This window comes from Stomoxys calcitrans, chromosome 5 (genome assembly GCF_963082655.1).
Source record: "Stomoxys calcitrans chromosome 5, idStoCalc2.1, whole genome shotgun sequence".
In the NCBI taxonomy this organism is placed as follows: Eukaryota; Metazoa; Arthropoda; class Insecta; order Diptera; family Muscidae; genus Stomoxys; species Stomoxys calcitrans.
The window spans coordinates 86,748,355-86,762,961 of NC_081556.1; the positions used below are offsets into that span (position 1 = coordinate 86,748,355).

Here is a 14,607-nt window from a genome sequence, read left to right on the forward strand (position 1 = left end):
GTATCTAGAATTGTTTCCAGTGCTCTAGTGGGCGTGGTCTTTATCGCTCCGCCTATGCCAAGACAACTTGTTCTCTGAATCTGTTTGGTCCTTATGTTGCACTTCTTTCTCCGTAGCAGTCCACCAAAGTACTGAAGCGTAAGTAAGTATTGGTCTAATCACGCTCCTAGAGTCAGTGGACTATCTTCGGATTTGGATCCCATTTCTAAATACTAGAAACCGTCTATATAGACGAATCTAGATTGGAAAAAGAAGCTCAGATGAATAAAAAGCAACCGTTCGTCATCGACAAACAGGCTATGAGTTTCCTATCCAAGATCACTCCTAAGTATTTGATCTTGTCAGATATCTAAATCGTCTTATTGAGGAAACGTGGTGCGTTAAATTGGCCCACCTTCGTCTTCCTCGTAAACAGGCATATTTCAGTCTTCTCTGGGTTAGGATTGAGACATCTGGGACTAGCCCATTCATATGCCATATGCAAGACCCTTTCGGCCCTTCTGCATATCTCGTTTGGATCTTTACCCCTTAGAAGTATTATAACATCGTCTGCATAGCAGACGGGTTCAAATCCCTTCTGAGTCAGCTTCCGTAATAAGTTATTAATGGTGGTCATCCAAAAGTGGCTATAAAATACGTTTTGGCATCGAAGGATTCTTCTATTTTATACACAACCTCGTGTAGGGCAGTCTCCACCGACCTTCCCTTGACATAGCCTTGCTGTTTGTACTTCAGCAGCTCGATGGATGAGCTACTCTTTATGGTGGTCACCCATAAGAGTGGCGACAAAGTGCCCCCCGTGCCCTGTGCCGCTCTCCCTTATATTTGCATCATGGGACCCACAATTTCTCTATATGTTCCTTAGCATATGGTTTATCCAGTCACTAAGGACCCGGTCCACCCGGTACTGGTCTAAGGAGTGAATCAGTCTGTCGGTATGCACTTCATTAAAAACCCCTCGATGTCAATCCAAACCGCCAATTCGTACGGCTTGGCATCGAAGGATTCTTCTATCTGATGCACAACCACGTGCAGGCCAGTCGCCACCGACGTACCCTTGACATAGACGTGCTGTTTGTACTTCAGCAGCTTGATGGATGTCCTACTCTTGATCATCCACAATATGTTCCATGGTTTTGAGTAGAAAGGACGTAAGGCTTATGGCTATATAGGTCTTTGGTGTCGCATAACTTGCCGTGCCGGGCTTGGGTATAGACACCACCCTTGCCTCCTGTCAGGCTTTCGGAGTATATGCAAGTCCTAGACACGCTGTGAAAATTTTGGCCAGACGAGGCGCCAGATAGTCTGCCTCTTTCTGTACTAACGCCGGAAATATTCTATCAGGTAGGTACTGGTGACTTAAATGGTTAGAAGCTCTTCCTTTTCCATAAATTCTGTAATGATAAGCCCACGATCAAACTTATTATTCCCAGATTCTGGAATCTCTATGAGTCCCATCGTATCATGTGGAAAATGCATTTTTATCCAAAACCCCAACATGTCCTTCGTTACCTATGCTCACGCTCCCATGTCGTCGACTAACGTTTCAGTTTGGACATCGATGCTATCGACCTGATCGCACAAAAGCTTCCAGGAGGCAAATTTGGCGCTCTGGTAATCTGCTTGTTTTATACATTGTAAGTCAATTTAGCCATGTCCGTCCATCTGTTTGTCTGTCGAAAGTACACTAACTTTTGAAGGAGTAAAGCTACGCGCTTGACTTTTTGCACAAATACCTCCTAGTGCAAGTCGTTTCGGATTGTAAATGGGTCGTATCGTTCCATCATGTTTTGATATAGCTGCCATATAAACCGATCTTGGATCTTGACTTCTTGCACCTCTGGAGGATGCAGTTTTCATCTGATTTGGCTGAAATTTTGTACAACATCTTCTCCCATGACCTGAAACATACATGTCAAATATGGTCTGAATGGGTCTATGGGGTATCTCTCGAATAAATGCTTAAATGTTGTCTTCCAGTGCATCAATTGAAGCGGGCTTGTCTGGGTAGACATGAGATTTAACATAGCCCCACAAAAACTAGTCTAAAGGCGTTGAATCGCACGATCTAGGCGGCCAATTGACCGGTCCCGAACGTGAAATAAAATGTTCACCGAACTCGCCACTCAATAAGTCCATTGTTACGCGTGCTGTGTGGCATGTGGCGCCGTCTTGTTGAAACCACATGTCATGCAAGTCAAGCTCTTGCATTTTGGGTAAAACAAGTTGGATATCATCCCACGGTAGCGCTCACCCTTCTCAGTTACGTTACGATTTGCATTATCTCTGAAGAAGTACGGTCCAATGATGCCACCAGCTCATAAACCGCATCAAACTGTGACTTTTTCTGGATGCATGGTAGCTCTTGTAATGCTTCTGGCTTATCTTCACTCCAAAATCGTCAATTCTGTATATTAACGTATCCATTGCGTGAGCTGTTTAAACCAGTGTTGCCAAAAAGATAATATTGGGTTGCCCAAAAAGTAATTGCGGATTTTTTAAAAGAGACTTAATGCATTTTTAATAAAACTTAGAATGAAGTTTAATCAAATATACTTTTTTTCTAAAGCAAACTAAAAGTAACAGCTGATAACTGACAGAAGAAAGAATGCAATTACAGAGTCACAAGCTGTGAAAAAATTTGTCAACGCCGACTATATGAAAAATCCCCAATTACTTTTTGGGCACCCATATTAACTTTTTGACAACACTGGTTGCAACAGCTCACGCACGTTAAAAAATCACTAGTTATATACTTTCGTTAGGTTAGGTTTAAATTGGAGTCTACCTCACTTAGACGTTTTCGTCTACTGTGGTACTACAGGCACAGGGGAAGGAAGATGCCTTCTAGTTCCTGTTGTTGAAAAATTCAGAAAGCTTTGAAAAGACCAACATCTTATGACAACATACACATCCTCTAATCGGAAAGGTTCCCAAAGAAATGAGAACCTAAAGTGAAACTCCTTCTGACTGCCAGTTCGGGACACACACACAGCAGATGTTCTATAGTCTCTTCCGCATGTCAGCATGTTTTTCAAGCAGACGGTGGCCTGTCATGACAGGCACAATGACTGAGACGTCTGTCCCAGTCAGCGATAGCAAAACGTTAGACCTCTTCAAGGCTAGAATACTACGAAATTTTCCATGAACATTTCATTAAGGAACAGGGGATACTTCTCCTGTACACTATGATTAAAGTTTAAGCTCAATGATAAGGGGCCTCCTTTTTATAGCCTAGTCAGAACGGCGTGCCGCAGACCGACAACTCTGTGTAAAGTTTTTACATGGCTGCCATACCAAATGGCACACTACCTCACAAATAACTGCAGCCACCACTGAAAAATTTTCTTATGCTCTCGCCAATATTCGAAACCAGGCGTTCAGCGTCATAGGCGGACATGCTAACTTCTGCGCTACGGTGGCCTCCGATATATTGGTTGCCCAAAAAGTAATTTTTCATATAGTCGACGTTGACAAATTTTTTCACAGCTTGTGACTCTGTAATTGCATTCTTTCTTCTGTCAGTTATCAGCTGTTACTTTTAGCTTGCTTTAGAAAAAAAGTGTAAAAAAGTATATTTGATTAAAGTTCATTCTAAGTTTTATTAAAAATGCATTTACTTTCTTTTAAAAAATCCGCAATTACTTTTTGGGCAACCCAATAGCTGTCATATAAACCGATCTTTAGATTTGACTTTTTCAGCCCCTAGAAGGCTTAATTACCACCCGATTTGAATGAAATTTTGCTCGTAAGTTTTTGCTATGACTTCCAGCAGCCGTGCCAATTATGATTCATATCGATCTACAATTTGATATAGCGCTCATATTAACCGATATGACTTCTAGAGGATTTAGCATTTTTAAACGTAGCATTTTTTTAAGACTTCCAACAGTCAAGACAAGTACAGGCCATATCGGTTCATATGTCCTATGTATTTGAAAGAGTCTATCAAAGAACATGTCAAAGGCCATCCATAGTGGAGGGTATATAAGATTCGGCCCAACCGAACTTAACACACTTTTACTTGTTATTTATAAAATTTCTTCATATCAATTCAAAGACCTATCACTCTCAACAACACCCAGCGTATATGTTTTGTACATTCTACGAAACTACAGGGAATAATCTCGAAAATGGAAACAATTGATGCTATTCAATGCCATGTTCATCGATGTTGATGTCACTCTCGATACATCATTTCTGGAACATTCAAATAGCATTTAATTTAAATGGAACTTCCTTTACGTATGTCTAAAAGGTTTGACACGTTACACATTGTCATGTGAATCGTTGTGTTGGAGCCTCAAGGCATGTGGTCTTCATCATTGACTGTGGAAATTTCCATTTCCCATTTTTTTTCTTGTATTTTCTTCAATAAACTTTGTTTGGCACATAGTTTGTTTTTTTTCTTTTGTCATTCAACTTCATTCATTGCGCCAGTAGATTGTTGGAAAAATATGACAATTTTATTGTACATCAAATCAATAAAGGCCTTCAATATGGGAATAGAAGTCACAAATTGGTTTGATATCAAAATAAGTCAAATTACCAAATAAAACATTTCTCAGTACCCCTCTACTTTGTGAAAAAGGAAATAATGTATAATACTTTTATAGTAGTTTTTTAGATCTTTCTCTAGACTACCAAATCATGCAGATCAGTAGATTAAAAGTTATGGGCCCTAGAAGGTTGGAGAAGTTGAAAGTGGTAAACTTTGACACCCTGTATCTTACGCTGTGTTAAAGTAAGAATCCTTTTAGTTCCTGTCGTTTAAAAATGTCGTCCGCATGTCAGCATGTTTTTCAAGCAGACAGTGACCTGTCATGACAGGCACAATGACTGTCCCAGCCAGCGACAGCAAAATGTTAGACATCTTCAAGGCTAGAATACTACTAAATTTCCCATGAACATTTCATTACAGCAGCACATTCCTGATAAAAAGTTGTAGACTTATTTCCAATTTTTTTGTCGTTTTGCCCACTGTGCGATGATAGGAAGGTAAGGTTAGGTTTTAGTAGAAGTCTGCCATCAGACTCACTTAGACGTTTTCGTCCATTGTGATACCACAGGAACAGAATTAGGAAGATGCCTTCTAGTTCCTACCATTGAACCATCCAGATCGCTTCAAAAAGTCCAATAACCTGAGAATGATCCCATCCGCTAAATCAAACAGGTTCTCAAAGAAATGAGAACCTCATGTGGAACTCCTTCTGCGGGACACACACACAGAAGGTGTTCTATAGTCTCTTCTTCTTCGATGTCCTCGCAACTTCTGCAAAAGTCGTTGCTGGCAACCTTCAGTCTGTCGGCATGTTTTCCGATTAGACAGTGACCTGTCATGTTGGACACAAAGACTGAGACGTCTGTTCTAGCCAATGACAGCAAAGCAGTAGATCTCTTCAAGTCTAGATTAGGCCAAATAGTTTTGGAATGCTCACAGCCCCCTTTTTGTGACCCTTTATCATTCGTTGTCCTTCGGGCCTGGTTCTGAAAACTTGGTTTACATGTCGCTAGAGGCATACCCACAATTTCAGTATCGTTGGAATGTGAAGGGTAGTTTCTAGTCTCGCAAGCTCGTTCGCCTTACAATTCTCTGGGATATCTCTGTGGAACGGCATCCAGAACAGGTGAATTTTGAACTGTTCAGCCACTTCGTTAAGAGATCTGCGACAGTCGAGGGCGGTTTTTGTGTTCAGAAATACGTTCTCCAGGGATTCAATGGCTGCCTGGCTGTCTGAGAAGATATTTATAGCAATTGTCGTAACGACATTATATCTTAGCCATTCCACCACTTGTATAATTGCAAGGATCTCCGCTTGATACACACTGGCAGTGGTCGGGTACCCTTTTCAATGTGACCAGTTCTAGATCTTTGGAGTACACTTCAAAGCCCACCTGGTTGTTTAGTTTAGAGCCATCCGTATAGAAGGTTATGTAACTTCTGTTACCAGGGATATCATACTTCCAGAATCGATTGGAAATCAGAAATAGTGGTACAGTACTTTTTATCAAAATACCCATGTATTTTGGGCTTTCTGTAAATGGAACATTCTCTCCTTCCACGAAGACAGGTTCCTCTCTAGGCAACTTGTATCTTCTGCTGAAAAGAACCACTTCTGACTTGCACGGATTTATACCCAAACCACTTTGCTGTTGCACGTAGATCTTCCTGAAGTTTATCTCTTAGATTGCTGAGAAACTTTCCCCTAACAGCAATTGCCACGTCATCAGCATACTTGACCACTTTTACGCCTTTTTCTTGCAGAGACAACAATATATTGCTAAAGGCTATATTCCAAAGTAGAGGAGACAGTACACCTCCTTGAGGAGTTCCTCTGCTGACCCATCTTTTTAGATCCACAGATCCCAAGCCTGCCGTAATGCATCTTTTAGTAAATAAGTTATTAATAAACTTTCTTTCAGTAGAGTTGATGCCTAGAAACTCCAACCCCTTTATGATTGACGTGGGGTTTCCATTGTCGAAAGCACCTTAAAGTCAAGAAATGCTACCATTGTATATTCCTCGACAGCGAGAGAACCCTCTATGTAGCCGACTAGGTCGTGAAGGGCTATTTCAGCAGCTGCCGCTACAGGCGATCTCCAATAATCATTGCCCTAAGATATGTTTCTATCAACCTCTCAAGAATCTTCAGTATAAAGGATGACAGACTGAAAGGACAAAAATCGTGGGGTAAGGTTTTCCTGCTCTCGGAATGAAAATGACCTGCGTGTCCCTCCATCCCACAGGTATATATGACATTCTGATACAAACAGAGTATATCTTCCTAAGCCAGGGAACCAGTCTATCAGACACAGCTTGTAATTCAAATGGTGATACATCATCAGGGCCTGGCGATTTAAAGGAGTCGAAACATCGTATCGCCCAAAGGATTTTCGGCTCAGACACAATTTCCCTAATAACCTCCAAAGAATGCATATCAGTGACAACCTCTTCTGGCGCCACGTTGCCCGTTGGAGAATTTCCCGGGACATGTGTATCAACGAGTAGTTTCCTCACTAGACATTGTCCATACATTCTCTGACTTGTGAATATACCCCACCGTAATAGTTCTCGAGGACAGAATCTTCCTAAGTCTCAGGCCTCAGATGTATCCTTCACGGAGCTGCAGAATTCCACCCAGGATTTGTGCTCAGCTCGCCCTTATATTTTCTTAGCTCAGCCTTATAGATATTCTGATCGTGTGGTGCTCTTGTGACTTTTGCTCTGTTGAAGAGTTTTCTGCAGTCCTTCCTTAGACCAACCAGCTCTGGGATTCACCATGGCGGTCCCTGTTGTCCCTTGGCCTGGCAGTAGAACTTGATGACACATGCGAGTCATTCAGGGCCATCGTTATCCACCTGGCCTCTATGTCTATGTCCTCCGTAGTTTCCACTTCCTTTTCTGGTCTAGAAGGGATGGGCGTGCAGAATTTGTGCCGAAATTTATCCCAATCCGCCTTTCGATGATAGGAAACCTGGATGGAATAGAAGTGATTTCCGTGCGCGAGCCACTGTTGCCAGCGGCACAGTCTTGGATCGACGGAACTCCGGTATTGCCTTCTGGCAGTTCACTCTATACAGGTGGATCAAAGCTAGAGGACAGAGTGGGGCTGGAGGTCTACATTGAGAACCCAGGGACTGAGATCGTATTCCCACTGCCTGACCGTAATACAGTCTTGCAGGTGGAGATCCGGGCGATCACGATATTTGTGAGGAGGTGTGGTGTTAACGTGAGGAAGGCGAGTGTGAACATCTTTATTGACAGTTAACTGGAAGCCTTTGTAGCGCAGAGGTTAGCATGTCCGCCTATGGTGCCGAATCAGGTTCGAATCCTGGCGAAAGCATTAGATACAATTTTCAGCGGTGGTTATCCCCTCCTAATGCTCGATATAGTTGGGAGGAACTTTGTCATTTGAAACAAGTAAAAGCGTGCTAAGTTAGGCAATCAAAGGATAGTGGATTAGAATTGCTGTGCTACCAGGTTATGGACCGATTCGGTCCACATATGTTTTGAATATTGGAGACCATAGTAGAAGTTTTTGCGATAAATTTCAAATCGCATAACAATTGCGCCCTCTAGAGGCGCAAGAAGTTTAATCGAGAGATCGGTTTATATGGGAGCTGTTTCAGGCTGTGAATCGATTTAGACCATGCTTGGCACAGTTGCTAGAACCTATAACAAAACACCTTATAAAGGGTGATTTTTTTGAGGTTAGGATTTTCATGCATTAGTATTTGACAGATCACGTGGGATTTCAGACATGGTGTCAAAGAGAAAGATGCTCAGTATGCTTTGACATTTCATCATGAATAGACTTACTAACGAGCAACGCTTGCAAATCATTGAATTTTATTACCAAAATCAGTGTTCGGTTCGAAATGTGTTCAAATTTTGACAAATTTTGTTCAGCGATGAGGCTCATTTCTGGTTGAATGGCTACGTAAATAAGCAAAATTGCCGCATTTGGAGTGAAGAGCAACCAGAAGCCGTTCAAGAACTGCCCATGCATCCCGAAAAATGCACTGTTTGGTGTGGTTTGTACGCTGGTGGAATCATTGGACCGTATTTTTTCAAAGATGCTGTTGGACGCAACGTTACGGTGAATGAACACATTTCGAACCGAACACTGATTTTGGTAATAAAATTCAATGATTTGCAAGCGTTGCTCGTTAGTAAGTCTATTCATGATGAAATGTCAAAGCATACTGAGCATCTTTCTCTTTGACACCATGTCTGAAATCCCACGTGATCTGTCAAATACTAATGCATGAAAATCCTAACCTCAAAAAATCACCCTTTATAAAATTTCTACCATTTCGGATAATAATTGCGCCCTCTAGCGGCTCAAGAAGTCAAGATCCAAGATCGGTTTATAGAACTGCTATATCAGGTTATGAATCGATTTAAACCATACTTAGCGCAGTTGTCGAAAGCTGTACTGGCGGTGAAGGCCAGTGGACTGCCGTCAATAAACTTGGGTAACCCGAAGCCTTTCGGGTTGACGCAGTCCGAGTTAAGGGAGTGGGTAACAAATGCGCTGGCAACATTGTGGAACAGCGAAACGTTCGGTAGGCCGACGAAAATCCTATGGGGTAATCCGAATAGGAGAACACGAGGCTATTACTGAAAGGAAATAAAAAGGAGGTCAGTATAGATTATCGGTATCATTACGGGACACAGCCCGAGCAATTTTTCAAAACGCCGGGATGACCAACTTTAGAGCGCTGCCAAGCGGCGCCCAAATTCCCTAGATCCTTACAATTTTGCTTATGATTTCGACAACACCATAGCTTTAACCACTTCAAATAGTTATCTTCATCTGTTCTCAAATAAAATATTGTTACTTGCTTTTTTCGATTCTACCCCACTGTGCGTTGAAGCATTTCCTATGTCGCACAGTGGGAGAAAATAAAAAAAACTACCAAAAAATATGCCGTGTGAGAACTGGTAGAGATTTTTTCTTTGAAATTTGAAATGGTTAGAGCTGAGGATTTGGCAGCCCTAAAAATATTTCGATATACCGAGGTGACCAACTTTAGGTGCCTGCCAAAAGGCACCCGGACATTGAAATTTTACACATTATTAGCGAGATTATGTGCAAAATTTCAATGTGCTTCAAAAATTGAGCTGAGTTTTGGCACAGATACGTTTTTTTTATGCACGCTGGTTAAGTTCTTCAACGGGCCAATTCGGACCATATTTAGATATAGCTGCTATATAAACCATTTTCCGATAAAGGGTCTAATGCCCATAAAAACTTTATTTTGTAACCGATTTCGCTGAAATTTTAAACAGTGAGTAGGTTTAGGCCTCCCGACAACTGACCCAAGTATGGTGCAGATCGGACTATATTTAGATATAGCCACCATATAGACCGATCTCCCGGTAAAGGGTCTGAAATTTGAAACAGTGGGTTATTTAAAGCCTCCCGACATCTGACGTAAATATGGTTCAGGTCGGACCATATTTAGATATAGCCGCCATATAGACCGATCTCCCGATAGAGGGTCTGATGCCCTTAAAAGCTTTATTTATTACCCGATTTCGCTGAAATTTAAAACAGTGAACAGGTTAAGACTTCCTAATATCCAACCTAAATATGGTTGTGATCGGATTATATTTAGATATAGCTGCCATATAGACCGATCTGCCGATAAGGGGACTGAAGCCCATAAAAGCTCTATTTATTCCCTGATTTCGCTGAAATATGAAACAGTGAGTTTTTCCGAGCCTCACGATATCCGACCTTAATATGGTTTAGATCGATATATAATTGGATATATCTGCTAAAAAGACCAATATTTTGTTCTACAAAATTGAATAGTGACACATATATTAGACCACTCAATATCCGTGCCGAATTTGGGTGCTTAAGTTATCCAATTTTTAACGGATTGTGACGAAATGGAGTTTACATATATACTCGAGGTGGTGGGTATCCAAAGTTCGGTCCGGTCGAACTTAATGCCTTTTTAATTGTTTCTACCTAAGCTATTGGGTTGCCCAAAAAGTAATTGTCGGTAATATAGTAGTAATATAGTTGGCGTTGACAATTTTTTTTAACGGCTTGTTACTCTGTAATTTCATTCTTTCTTCTGTCAGTTATCAGCTGTTACTTTTAGCTTGCTTTAGAAAAAAAGTGCGCGAAATTTTGTTTACATTTCTTATGCAAAACCTTTGAATTAAGTTACTGTGGAGTATGCTGTTGCTGACTGTAAACTCTAAAAGCTATTCAACCTCCATTAGTACCTTCTACTCGACTTTACCATCTATCACAACCTGACCTATTTAATATCTCCTTTTTTATTGTCTCGGGATTGCAACATAGCATTGTGTGTATTCTTGGTAAAGGCCATATTGTTCGACATTTAAACCAAATATGACTTTTGTTTCTGTTGGAATAAACATTTTTGGTTTCCTTTTGTCTAGAGAATTCTCAAGTTCATTGCCCTCACAATCTCGGTCATACACTAATCTAGAAACTTCATGCCAGACACATACATTCGTTGTGTCTTTATTGGTCACTTTGATTGTTCACTAATTGCTTGTTGGAGTACTCGATGATTGTGGCAATTACAATTTATTATGAAATGGAAATTTCTCGAATTGCGACTGTTTTCTTCTTTCATACCCTTCCCCTAGGTATTGCTTGGGCTTGTAATTCAATGGCTTCTGTTTTCTGCCACAACTGCTGGTGAATTGTTTGTAATTTTTCTCTGGTTCATGTTGCCAATTTTATTGCGAATTTCTTTCAATTTATAATGGCGATAATGACGAGATTCTATTCCAATGCCTGATGGATGAATCGAAGGTTGAATGGAATGGTTTCCTATGGCGTAGGTGTATTGTTGAGTAAAAGCAAAACAGTTTTAATTCCCTGGAAATTGCATAATTCAATATAGTGCACCAAGAAGATACAGAAATACACCCCATTATATTAATGAGAATTCTTTCGGTTCGTAGCCAAGGTTATTCTGTCTTGGACTACGGCGAATTAGAGAACCTTCTGTTAATAGCGAATGTTTCATCAAAAACAGACAGATTAATGAATGCTTCTGGTTTTTCCCTTTTAGAGAATGTAATGCAGCCAAGTGGGTGATGTAAGCTACTTAACCAGGTCTCGAACACGTTGAATCGAATTGCTTGGCACTCCATCAACTTTGTAACACTTACGGTCGCAAGTCTTCTTCGAAAGGGTCTATTGCATTCGAAAGTGATGTAATTTAAGGCAGACAAACTATGCAAGTCATTCCGTTTGTTTTGGTGACAGCATGGAATAAAGTTGGAAATAAAATAAGGGTTACAACCATGGACCGCATTTGGCAAGTTTTTTTGCACGGTTTCTCTTTGTAGGATAATGGGAGGTCAAACAATAAATCCATGTATTTTAAGAGGGCATGGAAGAAGGTTACACTGCACTGAAGCCTCAAACTGAAAATGACATATCAACCTGAAAATGGGGACTTATTTGATAATGAAATAAAACCCCAAAAGTAAGAATGAAATAAGACAGCAACGAAAGAAAAAAAAAACTCAAATTAAAATAAGGCCCAATATTTTGGGCATTATTTCATATGAAATAGTGTCTCAATTTAAAAATTAAATAATAGCCCACTAAGTGGGCTATAGACTAATGTCCGGCAAATATTTCGATATATGCTGCTCATTCGGTTTTATTTTAAAATTTTTTTAAAATGTGGGGTCATTTTCAAATGTGGGGTCTTATTTCATATGAAATTATGCTCTAATTTTTGTAATGAAATGAAAGAAAGTCCGAAAAAACGAAATAAAGCCTTGTTTTTGTTTTAAGTATATAAGTTTGGGTCCTTATTTCACTTTCTATTTGGGTTTTATAGCATTTGGGCTTTATTGCATTGGGGCCTTGTTTCATACCGTAAATTTATATACGCACCATCATAGGATGGATGTAAACTAATCCAGTCATTCCATTTATAACACTTCGAAATATTGATCTGCGTCCCAATATAGTATGTATATATATTCTTGATCGTTTTGATATTTTAAATCGATCTAGCCATGTCCGTCCGTCTATGAAAATCACGATAGCGGTCGTACTTGTAAAGCTATCTCTTTGAAATTTGGGCAGATAATTATTTTTTTTTGAAGGTCGTTGGGGATAGCCAAAGGGCCATGTCGTTTCAGATTTCGATATTGCTCCCATATAAACCGATCACCGGGTTTGACTTTTTCCGCCCCTGGAGGCCTCAATTTTCATTCGATTTGACTGAAATTGGGCACACAAACTTCTGTTCTGGCTTCCAACATCCTTGCTATGTATGATCTCAATCTATATATAAACTGATATAGCTCTCATATAAACCGATCCCCGTTTATATCCAACATCCTTGCTATGTATGATCTCAATCTATGTATAAACTGATATAGCTCTCATATATATGTTCGTTGGAGAGTTTCCCTGAAGAAGCAGTTCTAGTGCTTCCTCATTAGGCATTGTCTAACGTTCTTTGACTTCTGAATACATTCCATCATCGTAATATGTATGGAGACATACCTATTTCGTTAGAATTACGTCTTGGGGTCTCGAATGCATATATTCCACTAACAGATCTACCTTCTTAACACAGCCTTACAGATATGCCCTTGTGGCTTTCGTCATATTGACTATCAGGGTCCTTTCTTAGATCCTGTTCTGTGGACTATCATGGTGGTTAAATGTCATACAGAATTAAGCGAGTCTTTCAAACAATTCGTGATCCACTTGACCATCATATTAATGGCTGCCACAGTTACCGCTTCTCCGGTCTACAAGGGATAGCGCTGTATAAAGCTCGCCGAAACCTACCCCAATCCGGCTTACTTCTTTGTGGAGGAAACATTTGTTTTTTAGATTTTTATTTCTTTAACTTCTTTAGTTTCTCTTGAAACCCTTTTAATGTAGTTTTTTCTTAATTTTTTCTCTTTACAGATCAAACGGAAATACCAAACGAATTTTATAATGTTGACATTTATCCCAACGAAGTAAATAAAACAACAAAATTCGCAACGTCGGCGTCGGTGTCAGCCTTAAATAGAATTTGTCGAACTTGCGAAATTCCTTTTAGTGAAGCGCAAACAAAAAATGTAAACATCACATTTGTCGAACGAAACCCGAAACGAAAACACCCGATAAAAGTGAAAAACAAACTTATGTGAAAAAAAATAAACCACGATGTCAACATAAGTCCAAAAGAAACAAAAAAAAAGAAGTGAAGGAAACGAATTACAAAACCCCAAAAGTACGATTAAAGAACTGTAATGAATAATTAATGACAGCGAGACTAGAGCACCGCAAAGCACAGCACAGTAAAGCAGCACCAAATACACGAACGATATACATATAAGAAATTGAATAATTTTTTAATTTGTTTTATGAAGGGGTACCTAGAGGGAAGAGTGTAAGATTAAGCCAGTTTGCAAAAATTACATATGCCAAAAAAAACAACAACAGCAACAAATCACCTCACCACTGTAGGTAGAGTGCATTGTATGACAAGTCATTCAAACTACAACTACAAAGATTTTGTTTGTTGTTGTTGTTATTGTTGGCGAAACACACCCATTGAACCTAAACGGCTGCAAGCTCTTTACTCACCACCCACCCTATATTGTGTGCTCAGCTAAAGCCAACCAAAGCATAATTTTTTAAAAATTGAAGAGAGAGAGAGAGCATAAAGCATACATCACATACTACTATGGCTAAGGCAAGGCCTTTTGGAAAGTTCTAGACCATACATAACATTTTATGTAGTTAAAAGACCCCCCCCCCAACAACACCCTCCAACCAACATCCCATTGCCATCTATCTATCTATAGGTAAACCGGCAAAAAGTGCATAAGAAAAGAGTTGCCTATAGAATCATACATAGAGTGCAAAAGAGATAGAGAGCTTCAAACACTCGTATGTAAGTAAAATCTCTTGAAAAAGTACTGAGTCATTTAGGAGGTCATTCAAAAGCGCATGTGTTAATGCTAAGAGCATTTCTCTTTAGTTGTTGGGCCTGCCATTTAGAGTAGTTGTGTGGTTAGGTGGTGGTGTTGCCACAACAAAAACCTGTATACTTATAGTTCATTTAGTCTTGCCACTG

At 40.0% G+C, this 14,607-nt stretch overlaps 1 protein-coding gene across 2 annotated transcripts in view; it reads left to right on the forward strand.

The window, feature by feature from the left end:
• The window catches only part of LOC106085266 (protein FAM13A), a 186,542-nt gene that overhangs the window by 30,176 nt on the left and 141,759 nt on the right, over positions 1–14,607 (forward strand). The window contains exon 3 of one of the 2 annotated variants that reach the window (XR_009398532.1): positions 13,449–13,917. The gene's annotated coding sequence lies outside the window, so the exon portion shown is untranslated. The remainder of the gene's footprint in view (positions 1–13,448; positions 13,918–14,607) is intronic. The other variant, XM_013249431.2, reaches the window with a different exon arrangement.